This window comes from Lissotriton vulgaris, chromosome 1_1 (genome assembly GCF_964263255.1).
Source record: "Lissotriton vulgaris chromosome 1_1, aLisVul1.2, whole genome shotgun sequence".
In the NCBI taxonomy this organism is placed as follows: Eukaryota; Metazoa; Chordata; class Amphibia; order Caudata; family Salamandridae; genus Lissotriton; species Lissotriton vulgaris.
The window spans coordinates 2,118,861,478-2,118,880,687 of NC_141685.1; positions in this window are offsets into that span (position 1 = coordinate 2,118,861,478).

Sequence of the window (19,210 nt, forward strand, 5' to 3'; positions counted from 1 at the left end):
GAGTGGAACACAGCAGGGCGAAAGTAGGCCCCCAGGACAGAGACTCATGAAGTCGGCTAAGACATTGCAGGAAGGGGAAGAGGTTGACAGCCGCGGTCAGCCGGCGGCAGTCACTGAGGACGAGGAGGACAATGTGTTTGTCATCTCACACATCAGGGGGGTGAACACCACCAAGAGACCACCGCCTACATGCCAAGTATGAATAGGGGAGTTATGTGTACAGGCAGCGCTGATTGACACTGGGCGTCTGTGAACAAACTTGACACTGATCAATATAAGAGGCTTAGCCCAAGGCCACAATTAATGCGGACTGCAGCCAAAATTCTCACATATGGAGGGAGTACTGCCATTCGGCTGCAGGGAGTCATTGATGCCGAAGTAAAGTATAAGAATAGAGTCACTGCCACTTGGTTCTATGTCACCTGTGATCGGGCCAGCTCGTTGCTAAGTTGCCACACGGCAGAGGATCTTGGGCTGGTGATGTTTGAGGAACACATACACCAATCACGGGCGGACCGGATTCTCGAAGAATTCCTGAAACTGTATCGGGGGCTGGGCTGCCTGAAATGAGTAGAGGTACAGCTCCATATTGATGAGTCAGTCAAGCCAGTGGCACTTCGCCACTGTAGGGTGCCCTTCTATCTAAGACCACTGGTAGAAGCTGAGCTGGACCGTCTTAAACGTGATGGAGTAATTGAGAAGGTGTCTGTTTCTACGCTGTGGGTGTCGCTTCTGATAATAGTTCCCAAGCTGAAGCAACCTGGAGCCATCAGACTGTGCATGGATATGAGGCTGCCGAACAAGGCCATCCGCCGGGAAAGACATATCACCCCGACCAATTGACAAAATTGTAATCGATTTAAATGGGGCACAATGGTTCTCAAAAGTAGATTTGAACTCTAGTTACCATCATCTGATGCTCATGGAAGAAAGCCACTATATCACCACTTTCTCCACCCATGTGGGGTTATGAGCTTTGGGGTGTCATCGGTGGCGGGAGTGTTCCAGGAGGCAGTTCGGGAAGCGCTATCTGGATTAGTGGGATTCATCAATGTCAGTGATGACATTCTAATTTTCTCGAAATTGCTGGAGGAGCACCATGTAAGGTTAAGAGCCACTCTTCAGCGACTGGTGGAGAAAGGTTTAACTCTTCATCAAACAAAGTGCGATTTCTTTACTACAGAGGTCGAGTTTTTAGGGTATTGGTTCTCGGTCCAAAGTTTGCAAGTGGATCCGGCGAAGGTGAAGCCATCAGATCGGCCGCCATTCCGCAAACGCCATCAGATGTGCGGAGTTTCCTAGGGGTGGCCAACTACTGTGGCCGGTTCATTCCTTGGTTGGCTACTATCTCGGAACCTCTCCGGCAACTCACCAAAAAGGACATAGGGTGGCAGTGAACTGATAAGGAAGCACAAGCGTTTGCCGACGTCAAGAACGCACTGCTGAAGGGTGCAACAGTAGCATACTTTCAGCCGGGAGCAGCCACAGAGCTGATCGTGGATGCTAGCCTGGTGGGGCTGGGATCAGTGCTCCTACAGAGGACAGACCAGGATGAATGGTTGGCCATTGCGTACGCCAGCCGGGCGCTCACAGCAGTGGAGATGCGCTATGCACAGATTGAGAGGGAAGCCTTGGCCATCCGGTGGGCGTGTCAACACTTCAACATCTACTTGTGTGGACACACGTTCACAGTGGTGACGGATCACAAGCCATTGGTGCCTCTTTTTGCAGGAATGGTGAGAAGTGGGCCTCCCCGAATTGAGAGATGGGCTGTGTCGATTCAGCAATACCGGTTTGAGGTGGTGTACCGCCCGGGGGTGAGCAACCAGGCTGACTATCTATCACAACACCTTCTGGCCCTGAGTGGAGTACAGGGGCCAAAGGTGGATGAAGAAGCTGAGCCATTTGTGAGGCAATTGTTAGAAGAGGCCCGCCCCAGGCTCTGCTGCTAGCAGACATCCGGAAGGCATAGCTGCAAGATGAGTATTTACAGGCGGTGGCCCGAATGTTATGTGATCATCAGTGGAAGTTGTTTCTAAGTGGAAATGACAGAAGATCGGCTGACGACAAGGAATACTGGGAGAGTCTGTGGCAGTGCCGAGATGAGCTGAGTACCGCAGGAGATGGCATCATCTTGAGAGGCCCGTTCATAGTAATTCTCGCAACACTGAGAGGCCGGACAGTCGATCTGGTGCACCAGGGGATTGAGAAGACCATGGCCCACCTGCGAGCGAAAGTATGGTTCCCCGGTGTGGATTGGCTCGTGGAGGACAAAGTAAGGAAGTGCCATCCGTGCCTGATAACGGGGACTGACCCGCCCGAAGTGACGATCATAACAGATGGAGCGAGTAGGTCACTCTGGGCGCAAGTGAGCTTGGACTTTAGGATCTTTCCAGAAGGGAGGCAAATGGCGGTGTTTGTGGACAATAAGGATCGCAAAGGAGCGTGGATACGTTCCAAACTCCTGCACTGCTGAATTGGGACCTTTTCCCTTTTAAATGCTTTATTTTCTTCCATATTTCGACAACAGTTTGACCTTTTCACCAAAATGTTTCCTTCCATCTCTTGCTTGTAAATATCACGGAGACAGCGAAATTCCGTTTGAATGTTTATTAAACATTTTCATATGTGGCTGCATACCATTCCAGACCTTTAAACAAAAGTATGTGTAATTTCATAAACATGTTGTAATCAAAACGAGGGAGGAGAACTAGAGAGGCTAGTGCGTTTCCCCAGTTTATATGTTAGCAATCAATGAGAACTAGCTTTGGTTTAAATTGTTTGTATGTCTGCTGGTGGAGGAAAACCATTAGGTTTTATGAAGGCCCTCACCCACCAACCTAGTTGGTGGCATGCTTCATCATCTGGCCCCACCCGAGGTACTGAGTGTACCTCAGGTGTGCTTTGACGCCAGATTACTGCGGAGCGGTTTTTTTTGGTTTGTGAGGGTGCTGTGAGTGTGATCTGAGTCAGGTTTAAAATACTGTCCTGGGTGTTCCAAAGACTGTTTTAATGGTGGGCCCCAGGCAGTCAATAAAAATAAAGCCTATCGGACGTGCACAGTAGGCTTATGGCCTCTGACGTCCTGTGCGGTCAACTAGTTTCAGCCAGGCCTTTTCTTCTACTGGCTTTCGTCAGGCCCTTATATGTGTAGGGTGTTACAGGGGTTAGTATGAGATTGTCAGTGCCCTGTGTGTAAAGCACATGCTACGGTGCTTATATGTGCAAGAGGTGTTTCCTCTCGAGTTGTACACCTGATTTTAGCGAACAACTCAGCATGTAGCTCAGTCGTGCTACTACTTGCTGGGCAGCTGGGAACAATCACAGGGGCCTAAACGCTGCAGCTGGCACTAAGTGCTGCGCAGCTGTGGAAGGCTAAGGTAGGGGCAAAGACATGTCCCCTGCAAGAAAGAACCTAAACGGTGCAGCTGCCCACGACTTGCTGGGCAGCTGGGAATCAGCAAAACTGCAGCTGGGAATCAGCAAAACTGCGGCATGGGCTCTCAATGGCTCCCAGGACAAACTGCGCTACAGGTTGGAAACCTCTAGGCTCTAGAACAAGAATGCACATTTTGGAAGCCCTTTGGGTTTAGAACAAACATACTGCACACATTGGAGCCCTCTAGGCTCTGTAAACAAACATGCCCCCAAAGGTTGGAGCACGCTGGCGCTTTAAACAACTATGCCCATGGTGGAGCCACACGAGGGCCCTGGAAATAATGAGGCCAAACACGAAGGAGCCCTTTAGGCTCTGAAGCCAAATATGTCTTCTCAACAATAAGCAAAAACGTTGGAGCCCTTTAGGCTCTGGAACAATAATAAGGCCATTGCAGAAAACACTTGCCCCCTCGGTGGAGCCTTCTAGGCTCTGAAACAAATCGGTCCCCAGGACGAGTACTGACGAAAAATATAAACATGCCCATGAGATTCCACTAGTGCCGACCTTGGCACTAAATGCTCATAGCACTCCTTGACCACAATGCCCATATCACGCCCCCTATCTCCCGGGACAAGGGACACTCACCCGGTCTGCAGGGGGGGACTCCTCTGGTGCCGTCTTCCTTCACTCGCGCTGGGGCTGCCGCAGGACTCCCTCTTCACTACAGGGGTCCCGCCTTGGTTTGCGGCAGCCCAGATCCTCACCCGGGCCCCCTCCTGGGACCCGGGACTCATCAACAGTCCTCGGGAAGGTGGGGTAGGCTCCCGTCCTCCCGCATCAGCAGCACCGCTCTCAGCCGCACTTCTCTTTCACCCGGGCAGGGTAGTTTCCCGCCTTCTGGTCAGCTTCCCTTGGGTGCCAGACAGTAGGGTGGACTCCCGCCTGAAAGAGGTGCCGGCACTTCTCCCGGACATGGCGCAGGGCTACCACTGGCATGCGGGAGCCCTGCGAGGCCGGCTCTCCCTTCCTTCTTGCCTCTAGCTGCTCTTCCACTAGATGGCAGGCCCCGTCTGACTTCCTGTTTTTGGGCACTCTGCGGCTCAGGGCTGCGGCAGTGAAACGCGGGGTGGGCACCCGCTTCAGTCTTAATTGATACTCCGGGCAAAGTCGAGGGGTGGGCACCCACGCACATAAATAATTAAATAAGCGGGGTGGCACCCACATGCAATATAAACAAAACATAACATAATGCAGGGTGGGCACCTGCACAATCCCGTAATATCGAGGGAATCCCCCCAGGCAAGCAGCCTCGCGCTGTGCACAGAAGGGCAGGAGCGTTTCCCTTGAGGGAAAACCACAGCACTCTGCCCACAATTAACAAAAATCGCTCATGAGGTGATGAGGGCTCAGCAACCACCCCGCCCCCAAGGAAGGACCCCTAAAGCTAAGGGTCCCAGCAAGAAGCAGGAACAAGGTTTCCAGGGCAAGGAAAGAGTCTCCCAGCCATCCTCAGGCCAGGCAGAAGGGCCTCAGAAAAAAATCCTCCAGCAATCCAGGGGCTGGACAGGGCCCAGGGAGGGAAGCCTTCCCCTGGGCCCCAGCAGCAGCACGACCCTGGTAGATTCAAGTCAGGAAACAAGAACATTTATTTGGGGTCACAGCCCCTCTTTTATACACAGAAATCCTTTGTTGTCAAAGGTGCAGGCAAGGGGCGAACCAGATGCAACTGGTTCTTGAGCACTTTGTTTTGCTCAGCCCCTCCACCTATTCATAGGATGGGTCAGGGACATCAGACACACCACAGGGGGTGGAGCCAGCATTGTGGAGGGAAGGCCCAGCCCTATTCAGGTCCCAGGTGCACTCGTCCCTCCCATCAACATGCAGATCTCTCCATTCATCACCGGGGCAGACCCATCCTGACTCCTGGAGCCAGGCACACCAGCCAGCTCCAGCCAACCACAAGCCAGACAGTCAATTCACATTTACTACACAGACTTGCCAACTTCTAGAAGTGGCACTTTTACACTAGTCACATTAAATCTGCGCACACCGTCGCGCGGCATTTAATCTCACGAGTTCACACATACCAAACTTGCCCCTGCACTCCCCACACATCAAGAACTACCATGGACACACACATTCCCCATGCATTCCTATGGGAGGGCAGGCCAATCTCACCACATGCACTCAGACTGCGCAAGCACTTTACACTGGGAAACAGTGTTAAAGTGCGCAGAAGCCAAAAACAACTAATATCAGGTCACAATTAAAAGTAAAAAGCTTAAGGGTGAACCTGCCAAAAGGGCCAAGTTCAACAGCGTCAAATAAATGTACTATTGTAACATTAAAAAATCAAGTATACAATATCAAAAATCCTTCTATGCTATAATCCTAAAATGCTGTGCCAAAACGTACTGTGCTCAAGCTTTCCCTTGTCATTACCAAACAACTGTTGCCTCCCACCAGGTAAATCAAACATCTCCCATCTCCCTAAGTGAAATGCCAAATGAATAGCACATAATCAAAAAATGCTGCTGAACATATCACCATGCTCTAAAATGCCCTTGTATTTACCTTGTGAAACGTAAGTTTTCGTTCTACTTCAAAACGACATTCTTCTCTTCAACTCTCCCAAACTAACTCTCGCAACCGTAATCCCAAAGTGAACCGTTATAAAATAAAATGCTCACACTCACGTGCCCTCAATCTACATTAATTAACCAACCACGCTTTACTCCTCCAACACTCATACTACTTCAACCCCCACAATGGACCACCCTACTCAAAAGCAAACACGTGCTGAACATCGAACTCTCCTATCATGCATTCCATACAAAATCTCACCATGCCCTCAGCATAAATTAAATCAAATAAATAACTCTATCCCTAACACGCGTCTCATATTGCCATCATCCATACATCAAACACACGCTACTCTCTCCCTAGGTCACGCCTCGATCCCCTGATTTTGCTGCTGCCTCACCAACTCAAACTGATGCCTACTTATGTCATCCACTAAATGTGACTGTGTGAAAAATATTAATAGTCACGTAGAGAAACTCAAACCTGATGCCTACTTTTATAATCAACTAAATGGGACTGTGTGAAAAATATTAATAATAACATAATGGTCACGTGAAGGAAATATAGGAATGATTCAACCAAGCGCTTGATCGAACAAATTGATATACAGCAGTCTCTTATGGGACAAGATGTAATGTCCATGTTCATATCCATATGCAATCAAGGCTCTCAGATGTTTCTACTTTTGATGTCTCCGTTTATCATAATCTTGACTTTATTCACTGTTAATCTCTATGGGGTGGACCTTTCGTCGGGACGTAAAAATTGTGTACAACAAAGTTACTAGATCAAAGTGCACTCCTTCCCTTTCATATAATCCATGTTTGTACTAAATTGTCACTTGCGTGCGTCCGTTTATAGAGGCCCGTCCCAGGTCTCTCGTTCAAAAATGAAGATCACAAAGGAGCATGGATATGTTCCAAACTTCCGCACTGCTGAATTGGGTCCTTTTCCCTTTCAAATGCTTTATTTTTTTTCCATATTTCGACAACAGTTTGAACTTTTCACCAAAATGTTTCCTTCCATCTCTTGCTTGTAAATATCACAGAGACAGCGAAATTCCGTTTAAATGTTTATTAAACATTTTCATATGCGGCTGCAAACCATTCCACGCCTTTAAAAAACAGCATGTGTCATTTCATAAACACCCATGAAGTTCCCCGTGGTGGAAGTAGTTGGCTCGACGGCCTTTGAATGCCTTCAGCCGGCCCTGGAAAAGACTTTTGCCTTGCTGGGACTGCCAGAGGAGCTCCGAACAGACAATGGGCCGCCATTCCAAGGACAGGAATTCCACGACTTCCTCGACCAGCATGGCACAGGGCATCGGAAAATAACACTCCAATGGCCTCATGAGGACGCTAAATAAAGCCCTACGGATGGAGTTGCTCAAGGTATCAATCTAGAGACCTGCCTGCACCAGTTTTTGAGGGATTACCGTCAAACACCTCATTGCATGACCAAATGTGCACCCCACGATCTCCTGCTAAAAAGAGCTGTGCGTAATGGAATACCCAGCAGCGAAGTGTGGACTCCTGCAGTTCTGGATGTCGAACGGTCCCAAGCCCGCCGCTAAAGCAACAATGACCGGGCTAGTAAGAGAAGGGGGGCCCTGCTGGCTGATATCCAGGTAGGAGACTACGTGGTGGGAAAAGATTGACACCCGGGATCCAAGTTCCGCACACCTTTCAAGCGTGACCTATGGAAGGGGGTGCGGATGAAAGGTACTCTGGTGGTTGCTGAGAAGGGAAATTAGCGCATAGTCCGTAACATGTCGTGGTTCAAAAAGGCTCCCGGTCCTAGTGAGGCAGGGGTGGAGCCCAAAATGGAGGTGTGGGACGAAGGAGAAGCAAAAGTGCCAAGGGAAATAAGCCGGCCAGTTGGCACTACCCCAGAAAGACCGAGGGATGTGGTCAAACGAAGTGAGACTGGCAATAGTCGTGACAGCAACCACCGGGGTGCCGAGAAGGGAGAAGACCGGAGCAGGCACCCTTACTATGGGCTACCCACCAATCCAGAGCCGAGTATCAGGCTGAGAGACTTCTTGTGTTGAGTGCTCCAGGAGGAAGGCCGACTATGTTTGATGCTGGGGGTAGATTGCCCGTGGTTCTTTCCCCTATGCTAAGAATGCTCCTTGCCCCATGGAGTATCACAATCACCATTAGGTGGTACTCAGGGCTCCTTGTACCTGTGAAGTGTTTCGTTGAAGCTGTGGAAGCAATCAGGGGGTATACAGCGTTCCTCTGTGACTAGTGCCTTACTGATTCAGTACTCCATAAGGCCGCCTCTTTCTGAATTGGCTGGTAGTTCCTGGCGCTTCGTATCCTGAGGGCGCCCTCTAATGTTTAAAACATTTTTTTTATTGAATAAACAAACAGAAAGCCTGCCAGTGTGTCCAATAATGAATGTGTTTCACACAGATTCATAAGGGTATCCAGCTTGACATCTTTAAGTCTAATCATGTCACAATACAAAATAGATTGTTGAAATCATTCTTTGGTACATTTCAGTGTATTACAGTTCTTAGGTTCCCCCCCTTTCTCCCTCCCGCCCATTACTCCTAACGGTACCCCAGAGACCTCTGTATTGTGTCCATTTACCCCATATTTTATCCCATTTGCTCGGGCAACCTTTACTCTAGAAAAATCACTATTTCAGCTGGGCAGCAACATTCAAAATCCTCCTTCCATTGTGCAGTGCTAGGTGAATGGTGCACACCCCATTCCAAGCCATATTTCTTTTGTCTACTTTGCCTGTGACCAAGAGCCATATCCTGGAGTATTTTGGCCACACAGGATATGCCACTTGGCCACAAAGGTGCCCTTTAATGGTTGGGGGTGAGCATCGTTACTACCACCCTGACTGGACGCATTTGGCTCAGTGAAGTTCTCTGAGGCACTTGCAGTGGGCATCTCCTTGCCGTGTGCCTCATCCTGGCACTGGCTTCAATGCCCAGCTGCTGCATGTTGTGCAGGCACATCGCACCAGCTATGCCTGGTACACTAGCCTCTCATGTGTTCTTTACAGCCAGAGGTTTCTCGGCAAGTGTTGCAGGACTGTCCGTTTCAGGGGTGTTGTGGGAAGTTACTTTTCCTCCCACATGGTGGTGGCAGCAGGCAGGCAGCCACCTGTGGACAAACAGTATCCTCACCTAGTCACGGTCTTTCTCCTTCCTGTGTGAAACTGCTACAGCCACTGTGACTTGGGTCGGGATTTCTCTTGTGTGTCTCTCTCCTCCTTGTACATTGATGGCAGAGAGCCACTAGGGAATGCACAGTGCTCCCTGTGCTTGCCCTGGTTTGTGACTGAAAGACCTCTGTTCTCTATTACTGCTGCATGTGGAGAAGTGTGGCTCAATGGTTAGAACGGCAGACTCTGATGCAGAGGTCTGGCCTGGGACCAGGGTTCAATTCCTGCCTCGGTGGGTCTTGGGGTCAATTTCCTCGGACCTGATAATTCTCGCCTCGGTGCCTATTCTAATCATGGGTCCCACTCTGCAACTCTGGGCAATAGCTTGCTTAATCTCCACAACGGCCCCAACAGCACTGGGATGCCTGGCTTCACCTTGGGGGTGCCCAGGAGTGGACATTTCACAGGGAAAAGCCAGGAAGGGTTCCACAGCAGTATGTGTTACAGCGCCAGGACACCCCAGTTGGGGTATTAGTGCGCTTTACAAGTACAAATTACAATGACATGGAGGGAGGCGAGTCCGTTCCCACATGGACTTTTATAAAGGAACAAATGGTTCTTGTGTGGGAAAGTGTAGCCCTTGACTTACAAGGCAATAGTTACAAGAAACCTTTAATCAATAGGTTTACACATTTCTTGTGTAATTCACAACAAAAATATATTACATTCAGTAAGAACCTACTTCTTTGTTCAAAGGATCAATCTTAAACAAGGTGCTCCAAATAGTGTGATGGTGCAGTGTAAGTGACAAATGTGAATATAAAGTTTGCAAGTGCTATACAAAATGCAGATATATATATATATTACCTGCTTCATCTGTAAAAAAAAAAATCTCGAGAGGGACCGAGAAAAATATAGCTATGGTAATCGTACCATGCATCGGCACATGGAGAGGTGGCACCCTCCTAATTATTCTAAAGCACATCTTCGAGATTTGGTGGATAACCCCCGACCGGCAAAAACATCCATCAATGACTTAGCAATAAGTGAGTCAGAGGCAAGGGAAACGGTCCCAAATCTGCAAAAGAACAGATGAGATTGACTTGTGTAGCATGTGGAAAATTAATTTCATGCGGAGAGATGAGTATTACTTTAATAAATAGATCATATGAAAATCATCAATGTCCAAAACGTCCTAGAAAGTAATTTTTGTCATTTTTGAGGAAGAGAGATAACCTACAGTGGTACGGGGTCATTTTCGTTCGTACTAGGGGGGCCAGGTGACATTCCTTCGGGGTGGCTTAGGGGCATATAAAGTAGAGGCTAAATACCAGGATCTTTATTGATTGCTTTATGCTGTACAAAAATGAAAAACACATACAACAAATCTGGACCATTCATATTTTCAATGTTTCTGCGTACTATACTTTTTAACCCTTAACTAATTGAGCTGCTTCATTTCACCTGCTTTTTAAAAAAAAAAAAAAAATCGGAAAAAGTGGCCATTTCTTCGAAACTTACCAATGTACGCGTTACAACTACGTTTGCTTTTTCAAAAACCTTTAATAAAAATGTTGGTGCCCAAATACGGGCCTACAACCCCGTGGGCCGGCCACGGAGCAGGCTGGAACTGTAAATGGGGGGGGGGGGGTTTATTTGTGGAAAACATAACAGAGTCAGTGGTCGTTGATGTCATAGTAAAAAGTGCGACAAGTACAACAAAATCATATCGATAATTCATTGTGAGCAAGTACCATTAGTGTCGACAATTCCAACCTTCAATAATAAATACAGTAATCAATGATGCATTAGAACTTAATATCAATTCATTGTTCGAACGTGTAATCAGTCTTATCCCATATCAATTCATGTGTTAAAAACTGCATACATATCTCATGATATCAAGGCTGAGCAATCGGGGCACAACAAGGAGTTGAGAGTTTCATTTGTACCAGCGCCATTTTGGGTGAGGTCAGGAAGGTCCAAGTATAGTCAAAATGTCTCCACCAGCTCGTGGTTGGACCGTGACCTCTTTCGGTAGTCCAAAAGTTTTTGTTGAAGGGTAGCAGAGGGGACTGGTGACATGAACCATCAGTGAATGTGGGGTGGGAGGAAACAATCTCTCCTACCGGGTCATACTGGTGTCCCACCGGAACTGATCAAGTTGGTAGTCTTGCAGGATTTTGATCATTTCAAGACTGAGGCCGGCGCCGGCATGAGCGCGCCGACGTCCCTCGGCTACGTTGTGGTCGTTCCGTGGGTGATCATGGCAGTCATTTCTCATCGGGGGTCGGGGGCCCCCGTGGCTCTTATAGAATCTTCAAAGTTGAGGAGAACGTTTCTGGACGCAGGACTCATTTTCAGGCTGAACTGAAAACCGTAGTTGTACCGCAAAAGTAACCGAGACTGTCGGGTGAGTGCAGCGCCGCTGCATCGCAAGAGTGGACGAACCCTTTTGTTGGGTGAGTGGAGCGTTGGGGGTGCAGCTGAGGGGCCCCCACCTGGGGGGGGTGGGAGAGGCTCGTTCGCGCCGCCTCTCCCTCCCAGCGCACCCCACGCCGACACCTGGCGTTGATATCCGTGATGTCCGGACTAGGCGATAAGGGGGGGGTCAGAGGCAGAGGCAAGACATCCCCCCCCGTGGCCTGCAGGGCGCTGCTTCAGGACCGAACGGGGAGCTCATACCAAGCCGGGGCCAGACCAGGAGATACGAGGGGAGGGTCTGTGGCATTTGCAAGACATTCCTCTCCAGTGTTGTCGCAGCTAGAGTTCCCGTCGGCCTCGGCTCCTCTCCTGGTCCAGGGGGGGGGGGGGTCGGTGGCATGTGCAAGACATCCCCTCCCAGTGTTGTTACAGCCATAATTGAAGAAAGAAGAAGATCCCGTCGGCCTTGGCTCCTCTCCTGGTGCACCTTACGTGACAACCCTTTTGTTGGGTGAGTGGAGCGTTGGGGGTGCAGCTGAGGGGCCCGACCTGGGGGGGTGGGAGAGGCTCGTTCGCGCCGCCTCTCCCTCCCAGCGCACCCCAGGCCGACACCTGGCGTTGATATCCGTGATGTCCGGACCAGGCGATAAGAGGGGGGGGTCGGAGGCAGAGGCAAGACATCCCCCCCGTGGCCTGCAGGGCGCCAGAAGAGAATGGGAAGACCAGCACATTCCGGGCCGACCATCCCACGACTTCTCCGGCTGATGGCGGCTAGTCGGGCCCCGCCCTGCACGTGTCGAGGCCTCATCTTCCGGATGGGCGTAACCGTAGACCTGTTGCACTTCGGGAGTTTCCGGAATGGGTGTAGGTATCTGCTGATTTGTATCTATTTCATGTTACCGTTATTGGGTGTGGCGGGCGGTGGGACAGACATGCTTGGAGCAGTTGGGGGGTGGCGGAGGTTAGCTACCTCGTGGCTGCCGTAACGTCAAGCTAGGCTTCTCTCACCACTTCCATGTTTCTTATTTCTAGCGAAGTCAAAAACTCATCAGTGGCCTACTGATTTGTTCGATTTCTTTCCCTTCTTTTTCAAGTGTGTTTCATTGTAAAGTTTCTGTTTAACAGGATATAGTTTTTACTTCGCATTTTACATATGTCTTCTTTATTAGGGGTACTCTCCGGTTGAGCCAGATGATGTACCTCTAATAAATGGTCCGGGTGGAACTAGTTTCTCAATCAGTGGGGAGTAGATGGGCATGACAGATTACAACGGGGGACAAAGGTCCGCATTATCCATCCTTCACTACTTGCAAAGACTAGACAGAATATTTCTATTCCACGTTATTTGCAAACAGAGAATACCTCGTTAGAGCTATTCCTTGAACAATAAATGTCCAGCCTATCAATCAATCAGTGGGGAGAAAAACAGGCATGACGGATTACAACTGGGGACAAAAGTCCGCATTACCTATCCTTCACTATCTGCAAAGGGAGACAGAATATTCCTATTCTTCTCTGTTTGTAGACAGGGAATATCTCAAATAGCAATAATCAATAAAATACTCACAATATGACTACTCAACGAAGTTAAAAAGTAAAGGATATAGGTACTTGAGAGGTTTTCGGTGGCAGATAATCTACAATATACACTTGTACATATGAGTCTGATACAGGGTGGATCTCTGTATAACTATGGATAATTAGATATTAGGATGGCATACTTTGACTTGTGATGTTTGATCTCATTTAGTCACTTCAATCTAATTTTAACCACTAATTTTTCTTTTTGTTTTGCAGATTAACTACAATACTTATGTTGGACTCCATATTATATGTTGTTTATTATATTGTTTTGTTACTTATAGTTCTAGTTATTTATTGTAGTGTTATCTTTTAGTTATAGTTCCAGTTATTGTTTTAATAAAAGTTAATTAAAAAAGTACATACGTCTGTTTTTTTGTGGGGGTAGCAGTCATCAATAGAAATGATATTTATAATTTGAACTATAATGCTGAAGCTCACTCATTAGTAACATATTGTGGTGAAATTTTAACCTATGTGCTGACGTAAGTGTTCCATAAACTACTACTATGGTAACAGGCAAAATACTGTTTGGGGGTAGGGTATAATACGCAGGAATGCTGTAAAAATAAATGGGCAAGGGCTGTTTTGTTTTCCACTGTTGCAACATAAAGTGATCGATAAAAATCCGATAATCAGGCCTATCAGCGACTAACACAGCAGGCCGAGTCTCTTTTGCTCAACGACTCCCTCATGGGACGAAGAAACGTCCTTTTTCACGAAATAGGAATATTTTACTTGCAGGACAGTTGTTAATTTCCCGTGAAAATACATTAGCCTGGAACATTGTTTGTGATAAACTGTAAATGCATCTGGGTCCTTTGCTTAAAAAAAAAATATATATATATATTTGTGAATTAGAATAAGAATATATGTTACAGCTATAGATATTTGCTATTAAAAAACCATTGAAATTCACTGAAAAAACCATAAGTTTTAGGCCATATATAGTTAGGGATTAGCATTTACAAAACCTTAATTTACTCGCACAAAACCATAGAAATTCGCATATATAGTTAGATGCAATAACTATATATCGCGCACCCGCAATCCACTGCTGATGATGTCACATATTACATCAATCATGACATGGTCAGTGACATCACTGATGACATCACTGATGACAACTCAAATGACATGACTGATGACAACTCAAATGACATCACTGACAACATCACTGATGACATCAATCATGTGATAATAGGATCCACCTCTTCAGACTCTAATATAACCTTAGATACACTCAGAGTAAACAGACACTCACAGACTGTCACTCATCCATGGAGTTACTCACACACCTAGTCAGTCATGCAAAGAATCAATCACACCTCCATTTCCTCAACTATGCAGTTATACACACCTTACTTATTCAAACATATACTAACACATATTTACTCTCTTATACAATCCCTGATACAAGTTTACAATGATCCATTCAGCCACTCACACATTCACTGGCTCTTATGCACAGTTATTTCTATATGTCAACGCTCACATGTACTGTGTTTTACATATGTACTTACTTTGACATGTAGCACTGAGATATCCATTCACTCATCAATACACTCGTACACAGTCAACCACCCATACAGCTGTTTCGACATGCAGTTTTGAACCCATACATCTAGTGAATCAACTGTTCACACATGTATGCACAGAGTCACACACCTCCCAGCCACCCCCACACACACACTTACTCTCCCATACAAATACTTGGGCAACCAATCAATAACCTATATAGTTACTCATATAGCTACTGTTCAACACATGCAGCAGTTCATAGAACAACAGATATAATGATGCACAAATTAAGACAGTTTAGTCACTAACCCATGCACTCAGTGAGACACATTTAATCACTCTCTCATACAGTCAGTCATGTACCTACTAAATCCTTCATCCAGACACTTATACATCCACTCATTCTTCAATATGTAAGACATATTTTAACTTTACAGAAACATACAGTCACTGGATGATGTCATCAGTGATGTTGTCAGTGATGTCATTTGAGTTGTCATCAGTGATGTCATCAGTGATGTCACTGACCATGTCATGATTGATGTAATATGTGACATCATCAGCAGTGGATTGCGGGTGCGCGATATATAGTTATTGCATCTAACTATATATGCGAATTTCTATGGTTTTGTGCGAGTAAATTAAGGTTTTGTAAATGCTAATCCCTAACTATATATGGCCTAAAACCTATGGTTTTTTCAGTGAATATATATATATGTGACTGATAAGGAACATGTTGGATGTAGCAGCCAACACTCGTTGTAGGACTGTTTAAATCCTAAATGAAATTAACAAGAAAAAACACTCCACAGCAATCGTTGTCGATGTTTTGGTCCACAATCTATTATTTAAATATGGGTCATCATCCGCAAGGAAGTATAGAAAGAAGACACCTGAGAGTAAAATAATCCCATATCAATCAAAAGGTAAGAATAGAGGAATTTGTATTGAAAAAGTTTTTTTATGTGAAGTCTATTTACATACCCAAAACATGTGGCTAGAAATCTCACGATAAGTGATGTGCTGTGTAGTCTTTAGTGAAACATTATCATGGCTCGCAACTAAATTGGCAAGTTGCAGAGAAACATATATTGATCAAAGGCCTAAATTGTTTGTGGCAACATGTGTGGTTCCTCAGGTGTGGACTCAACGGTATGCAACTGTTACCACAGATTTTTTACAACGCATACCATTACAACGGATACTATTACAACGCAGGTCATTTTACAACGGATACCTTTACATCGCATTACACTACAACGCACATACTATTACAACGCATACCATTACATCGTAAGTATAATTATAGGTAAGTTTATCTTTTTTTATAAACATTGGGTTTTGGGGTACAGGGGTATTTTTAGGTTTTAGGGCTGGGTTTGGGTTTTGGGGTACAGGGGTATTTTTAGGTTTTAGGGCTGGGTTTGGGTTTTGGGGTACAGGGGTATTTTTAGGTTTTAGGGCTGGGTTTGGGTTTTGGGGTACAGGGGTATTTTTAGGTTTTAGAGCTGGGTTTGGGTTTTGGGGTACAGGGGTATTTTTAGGTTTTAGAGCTGGGTTTGGGTTTTGGGGTACAGGGGTACTTTTAGGTTTTAGGGCTGAGTTTGGGTTTTGGGGTAAAGGGGTATTTTTAGGTTTTAGGGCTGGGTTTGGGTTTTGGGGTACAGGGGTATTTTTAGGTTTTAGGGCTGGGTTTGGGTTTTGGGGTACAGGGGTATTTTTAGGTTTTAGAGCTGGGTTTGGGTTTTGGGGTACAGGGGTATTTTTAGGTTTTAGGGCTGGGTTTGGGGTACAGGGGTATTTTTAGGTTTTAGGGCTGGGTTTGGGTTTTGGGGTACAGGGGTATTTTTAGGTTTTAGGGCTGGGTTTGGGTTTTGGGGTACAGGGGTATTTTTAGGTTTTAGGGCTGGGTTTGGGTTTTGGGGTACAGGGGTATTTTTAGGTTTTAGGGCTGGGTTTGGGTTTTGGGGTACAGGAGTATTTTTAGGTTTTAGGGCTGGGTTTGGGTTTTGGGGTGCAGGGGTATTTTTAGGTTTTAGGGTTGGGTGTGGGTTTTGGGGTACAGGGGTATTTTTAGGTTTTAGGGCTGGGTTTGGGTTTTGGGGTACAGGGGTATTTTTAGGTTTTAGGGCTGGGTTTGGGTTTTGGGGTACAGGGGTATTTTTAGGTTTTAGGGTTGGGTTTGGGTTTTGGGGTACAGGGGTATTTTTAGGTTTTAGGGTTGGGTTTGGGTTTTGGGGTACAGGGGTATTTTTAGGTTTTAGGGCTGGGTTTGGGTTTTGGGGTAGAGGGGTATTTTTAACCTATTTTTACAAATTAAAAAATTAAAATTAATTTAATTATTAATTTTATTAAAATAATATATAACAAATAATTAAATTAAATAATACATTAATAAATATTTACAACATATTTTAAAATTATATATTATTATCATATACTTACCTATACTTACGTTGTAATGGTATGCGTTGTAATAGTATGTGCGTTGTAGAGTTTTGCGTTGTAATGGTATCCGTTGTAAAATGACATGCGTTGTAAAAAATCCGTTGTAATGGTATGCGTGCTAAAAGTACGCGTTGTAACATCATACATCCGGACTCAACTGAGGTCAGTGACCAACACTGTCAGGAGATTCGTGTGGTCCAGATCATCTCAAGAAAAAGGTCTGGTGTTGTGCCACTAGGATATATTCTATTTAAAGAAACAGTGGAATAAGAAGCTATTCTACAGGATACCCTGTAACTATGGGTCTGATTATGTTCTGCTACAACATTGGTGGAACTCATCCAGTGGAGTGAGAATCCAACACTATGAAAATCCCAGTGGATTTGGAAGAGTAGCGAATATTCATGTGCCTACTACAGGGGAAACATAAGCAATATGTCTCTAAGTTATTTATAGTTACAATGGGATGAGCTGAAACATTGTTTCAATAAATGCTAACAGTTATATCTGCTCACCAGTATAGCGCCCCTGTGGCTCAATTAGTGTCGCCACAAAAACCAGAATATCGAAAAAGTACGGACTTGAATGAATCAGTCATCTACAGGAGCAAAAAAATTTTAAGCTACCTGTCCATTAGAATTTAGGCATGGGTTTCAAAACATTGTTTTAATAAATACTGATAATTATGTATGCTCACCTACTTTGTAGCTCGAATAGTTTCACCATGACAACAAGCATAATAAATAAGCGCGCACTCAAACAAATCAATTTACCTACAGGAATAAAAAAAGTGTTTAAGCTAGTTGTTTATATGAATTAGGCAGTGAAAATGAGGGTGTTGTCCCAGCGACTCACCCGACCTCTAGTTCCCTGTCAGCCGATCAACATAGCTAGAAAAACAATCCTTTGCAATGCACTAGGTCTCGCATTTGCAAGATTTAGAGCTATTGGTGTTGTAAATGTAAATGTTTTTTACTTATGTGTTTTGGGGTAGAGTTGATGTGGTGTAAAGTGGAATTATGTGGTATGATGTGCAATGGAAATATGTGGATAGTAGTTATGTGTTATTTAGTGTATTGGAATTATGTGAAGTGATGTGAATGACAATAACAATAGTCCAGTTGATTAAGAGGACTGCTAAAATCCCCTATATGTAAGTATGCTCATACACAAGTTTAGAAAAAACAAACAATTGGATCTCAAAAGTGTGTCTCTATCAAATACAAACGTTTGTAGGGAAACAGGAAAAAATTGTGGGCGTTAGTAATTAAAGATGATATTAGCTAGCTGTACAGCACAGATGAGACACAGGATCAAACTCTCCTCTTGAATAATTTCTAGAATAAATTGTTTATTAGAAGAAAAGTGGAACACAATTTGAATATTTCTTAGTTTCCAAATTAGGAGTTGCTTGGCTTTTTGTGCACACAAACTATATTCAAGTGTATTGGAAGAATGTTTAGCGGATTGTGTGTGATGGAGTGCAATTATGTGTAATGCTATGTTGTGTTGTGGAGTGTTATATAGTGAAGTTTATCATGAGGTTTTCTGTAGAAGTTTGTGTTATGATGTGTGATTATGGGGTGTGCATTTAATGTATGTGGAGTGCTATACTATCCTGTTTTTGATTAGAATTATGTGGTTTGTTGTCAATTATGTGGTATGTAATGGAAATATGTGGAGTTGTATTGTGAGGCGGTGAACTGTGTGGCATGGAGTGAAATTATGCACATGAAATTATCAGGCATGGGGTGTTTTTATGTGGATTGTTGCTATGTGGTATACTTTGTTTTTATGTGGTGTGTATTTAAGTGGTGTTTTTATGTGGTGAGTATTTATGTGGTAGTGAGTAGAGTGTTATGTAGAGTTAAATTATGATGTGCTGAGTGGTGATATGCGGAGTGTAAATATGCTGGATGTGTTGGTAAATTGTGTGGTGTTGAATGGAGTGGTATTATGTGTTAAACGAAACATCCAGGTATGCCATATGGTACCCTGGTGAGTAGACTAAAAAATAAATCAAACTAGCTCCCCTGTTATATTTATGATCCCCTGTTATATTTATAAAGTGTCATTGTATCCCAACATGGAAACAGTTTGAGCTATTGCACCATTAATTACTAGATAATATGCAGATACTTTAATTGT